Source organism: Oncorhynchus clarkii, unplaced genomic scaffold (genome assembly GCF_045791955.1).
Source record: "Oncorhynchus clarkii lewisi isolate Uvic-CL-2024 unplaced genomic scaffold, UVic_Ocla_1.0 unplaced_contig_10375_pilon_pilon, whole genome shotgun sequence".
NCBI lineage: Eukaryota > Metazoa > Chordata > Actinopteri > Salmoniformes > Salmonidae > Oncorhynchus > Oncorhynchus clarkii.
Genome location: NW_027259348.1, coordinates 1 through 5,006, shown reverse-complemented (window position 1 = coordinate 5,006; position 5,006 = coordinate 1). Strand labels below are relative to the sequence as shown.

Here is a 5,006-nt window from a genome sequence, read left to right as displayed (position 1 = left end):
CGCACACACACACATACACTCACGGACGCACGCACGCACGCATGCACACACACACACAAACACACACACACACACACACACACACACACACACACACACACACACACACACACACACACACACACAATTACGCACATGCTGTGAACTCACATTAAAAATCTGCCAAACTCTCGGCTTAAAATGTCCACATGTCCTCAAATGATCTTGAGGTAGCTGGAACAAGAGAGGTGATTGGTCCTCTTTAACAATGTGTCTCCAGAGGGAGCAGCTGTTTACCACTTCCTCCAGACTGACCCCTGACTATATATGGCAGCCTGTTCCCTATAAAGTGCACTGCTGTTGACCAGTGTAGTGCAGAAAAAAAGGGTATAGTGTTCCATTTGGGATGCAGGCCAGGTGATTAACTTTAGCTTACTCTAGTCTGATATGTCCACTGAATCTGGAGACTTGAATGTTATGATGACATCATAGAGCCACCATACATGACATCCTGGCCAGTAGAATGTTCTATAGCCCCCTTTCCTTTATCTTGACAGACATGTTCACTCTAAGTCTACGTGTGTGTGTGTGTGTGTGTGTGTGTGTGTGTGTATGTGAGTGTGTGTGTGTGTGTGTGTGTGTGTGTGTGTGTGTGTGTGTGTTTCAAGTGAGGTGTCATATCTCTCTGGTAGTTCCATACATAGAGAATGGATACTCCACATTCAGCACACTACAATGACTCTGTTTAAACATGTCACAACGATCTGCCTGCATCCTCCACAAGCTGACTACTACAGTACAAGTGTTCTCCCTCCATGTGTCTCAAGCTTCGCTGAATAAAGCTCTGGGCTTCTGTCAACATGACATGTACCATCTCATTATTTTCTGTGCTAAAGACAAGGGAACATGTGAACTGCCAAATAAAAGAACCAATGACCTAAACATGTTGAGTGGTTGATGTTTTAGGAATGACTGTCCTGCTGTCGATAAGAGACGTTGAGTAGGCTACTGTCAGTGATGTCAGTAGAACAGGGTTTCCCTAACTCGGTCCTGGGGACCGAACGTTCCCTTGGGGGCCCCGGGACCCAGTTTGAGAAACCCGGAAGTAGACTATCACCCATTCTTTGATTTCCTTTTCTTTTTAAATGCTCCTGATTGTAGCTGATTATTGGGACAAACAAAACAATGTAAATCACACTTGTCTTAATCTGGATTTATTGTGTTGAATGTAGAGCAACATGAGCAGAGTGGAGTTTGGTCCCACATCAAGGCATCAGGGACTGTTTACAGGTTTGCTGGGTTAGGTACTGTAACCCTGGGTTACTGTAGAATACATGGTGGGCAGCAAACCAATCAGGGAGGAGGAGGCAACTACTCATTAACTGAAAATATCAGAAAATGGCTGATAAACAGAATTCTTTAATTCCTCAAATGCATTTCTGAGCATTCTTGGAATCTCTGAAATAAGTTCAACTGCATTCTCAACTTCCTTCGCAATTTGATCTTCTAAGAGTGGAGTTGTGTCGAGACAGAGATCTTTCTTTGGATCGATGAATGTCGCTGGTGGCAGACTGAGACAATCCACCTGTTTCTTATAGAAGTCCAGTTCAGTAGCAGTGAGCTCCCTTCTCCTACTGTAGAGTGTTAGAGAGGTGTAGGTCTTCCCATCCTCATCCCATTTCTCCAGGGTCAGGAGGCAGTCTGAGCACGTTGTCAGGAGAACCTCAGTAACAGGGATGGGGCTCACTGAGGTCCATGTGCTATTGTCATGCAGAGTAAAGTTAGAGTTGATCCTGGAGCATCCGAATCCAAAAGTATTTTGATGTGGAATACCGAAGCCATAGAACTGGGCGATGTCAAGAATGTTGTTCTGGGTACCGACCGGCACAGAGACCTCTATCCAGGCACTGTGTAATAAGGTATACAGTATTTGTTCCCAGAAAGGACGGTCTGAACTCTCAGCAATATACACCCACTTCCCCAGAGTCTGCAAGATGGAAAGGCAGATAGACAATAACTGGGTTAGCTGACACAAACAACCCTGTCTCCCTAACCATGGGTGGAAAGACAGAAGACGGACAGACAGACGGAAGTACGGACAGACAGACAGATGACAGACAGACGGACGGACATACACAGATGGACGGACTGACAGACAGATGACAGACAGACAAACAGACTGATGACGGACCGACAGACAGATGACGGACAGACAGATACACGGACAGACAGACAGACAGACAGACAGACAGACAGACAGACAGACAGACAGACAGACAGACAGACAGACAGACAGACAGGTGGATGGACAGACAGACAGTACAGTTCAGGAGATAGTACCTGATTGACACTGCTCAGCTCCAGTGGTCTCAGGAGATCCTCACAGGTTAAAGGGGCCGCCTGGGAGCCACTCACTGAGAGAAGGCCCAGGACAACAGTGAACCACACAGCCAGCATCATATCTCAATATGTCTCACTCACTATAATGAATCTCCCTGTGTCTCTGTACAGTAAGTCTGTCTCACTCACTATAATGAATCTCCCTGTGTCTCTGTACAGTAAGTCTGTCTCACTCACTATAATGAATCCCCCTGTGTCTCTGTACAGTAAGTCTGTCTCACTCCCTATAATGAATCTCCCTGTGTCTCTGTACAGTAAGTCTGTCTCACTCCCTATAATGAATCTCCCTGTGTCTCTGTACAGTAAGTCTATCTCACTCTGCCTGTTGATGTTTCAGTGATGCGAAGGATAGTTCCAGTCTTTATATGATCTAATGTTTGCTCTCCTCTGCCTTTCATGGTAGTACAGATCAGATGTCAGGGACATTTACTGTTTGTTCTGTCTGGCATAGGAGGCTGGTATGAGGATCTATAGGAGGACGGGCTCATTGTAATGGCTGGAATGGGATAATTGGAACGGTATCAAACACATCAAGCATATGGAAACCGTGTTTGACTCCGTTCCATTTTACTACATTCCAGCCAATACAATGAGGCTGTCCTCCTGTAGCTCCTCCCTGCTCTGCTGTGTGGGTTCACAGTTCCACCACTCTTGCTAAATCTAAACAAGACAAAGTCCCACTCCTAATCTTGTGTGGACAGACTACATAACATAAAATGAGTATCTGACGCAATTATGCAACATTTTAGTTCTGAGTTTCTGAAGTTTCTGAAATCAAATCACATTTTAATTTGTCACATGCACAGAATACAACAGGTGTAGTAGACCTTACAGTGAAATTCTGAATACAACAGGTGTAGTAGACCTTACAGTGAAATTGTCACGCCCTGACCATAGTTTACTTTGTATTTTCTATGTTTTGATTGGTCAGGGTGTGATCTGAGTGGGCATTCTATGTTTCATGTCTTGTTTGTCTATTTCTATGTTCAGCCTGATATGGTTCTCAGTCAGAGGCAGGTGTTCGTCATTGTCTCTGATTGGGAACCATATTTAGGTAGCCTGGGTTTCACTGTGTGTTGGTGGGTGATTGTTCCTGTCTATGTGTTTTCACCAGATAGGCTGTTTAGGTTTTCGTTACGTTCATTACGTTCTTTATTTTGTAGTATTTGTATTGATTCGTGTTTTACATTTGTTCATTAAAACATGGATCGCAATCTACACGCTGCATTTTGGTCCGATCCTTGTTCTACCTCTTCATCAGAAGAGGAGATAGAAGAAAGCCGTTACAGAAATGCTGAATACAACAGGTGTAGTAGACCTTACAGTGAAATTCTGAATACAACAGGTGTAGTAGACCTTACAGTGAAATGCTGAATACAACAGGTGTAGTAGACCTCACAGTGAAATGCTGAATACAACAGGTGTAGTAGACCTTACAGTGAAATGCTGAATACAACAAGTGTAGTAGACCTTACAGTGAAATGCTGAATACAACAGGTGTAGTAGACCTTACAGTGAAATGCTGAATACAACAGGTGTTGTAGACCTTACAGTGAAATGCTGAATACAACAGGTGTAGTAGACCTTACAGTGAAATGCTGAATACAACAGGTGTAGTAGACCTTACAGTGAAATGCTGAATACAACAGGTGTAGTAGACCTTACAGTGAAATGCTGAATACAACAGGTGTAGTAGACCTTACAGTGAAATGCCGAATACAACAGGTGTAGTAGACCTTACAGTGAAATGCTGAATACAACAGGTGTAGTAGACCTTACAGTGAAATGCTGAATACAACAGGTGTAGTAGACCTTACAGTGAAATGCTGAATACAACAGGTGTAGTAGACCTTACAGTGAAATGCTGAATACAACAGGTGTAGTAGACCTTACAGTGAAATGCTGAATACAACAGGTGTAGTAGACCTTACAGTGAAATGCTGAATACAACAGGTGTAGTAGACCTTACAGTGAAATGCTGAATACAGCAGGTGTAGTAGACCTTACAATGAAATGCTGAATACAACAGGTGTAGTAGACCTTACAGTGAAATGCTGAATACAACAGGTGTAGTAGACCTTACAGTGAAATGCTGAATACAACAGGTGTAGTAGACCTTACAGTGAAATGCAGAATACAACAGGTGTAGTAGACCTTACAGTGAAATGCTGAATACAACAGGTGTAGTAGACCTTACAGTGAAATTCTGAATACAACAGGTGTAGTAGACCTTACAGTAAAATGCCGAATACAACAGGTGTAGTAGACCTTACAGTGAAATGCTGAATACAACAGGTGTAGTAGACCTTACAGTGAAATGCTGAATACAACAGGTGTAGTAGACCTTACAGTGAAATGCTGAATACAACAGGTGTAGTAGACCTTACAGTGAAATGCTGAATACAACAGGTGTAGTAGACCTTACAGTGAAATGCTGAATACAACAGGTGTAGTAGACCTTACAGTGAAATGCAGAATACAACAGGTGTAGTAGACCTTACAGTGAAATGCTGAATACAACAGGTGTAGTAGACCTTACAGTGAAATGCTGAATACAACAGGTGTAGTAGACCTTATAGTGAAATGCTGAATACAACAGGTGTAGTAGACCTTACAGTGAAATGCTT

At 43.1% G+C, this 5,006-nt stretch overlaps 1 long non-coding RNA gene across 1 annotated transcript; it reads right to left on the bottom strand.

Moving 5' to 3' along the window:
• Positions 1-1,177: 1,177 nt before the first annotated feature.
• Positions 1,178-3,750, bottom strand: LOC139400097 (uncharacterized). The gene is made up of 3 exons (XR_011632416.1): positions 3,736-3,750; positions 2,320-3,206; positions 1,178-1,966 (listed from the first exon to the last, which is right to left on the bottom strand). It is a non-coding gene; the product is annotated as an uncharacterized lncRNA (long non-coding RNA).
• Between the last annotated feature and the right edge of the window lie 1,256 nt (positions 3,751-5,006).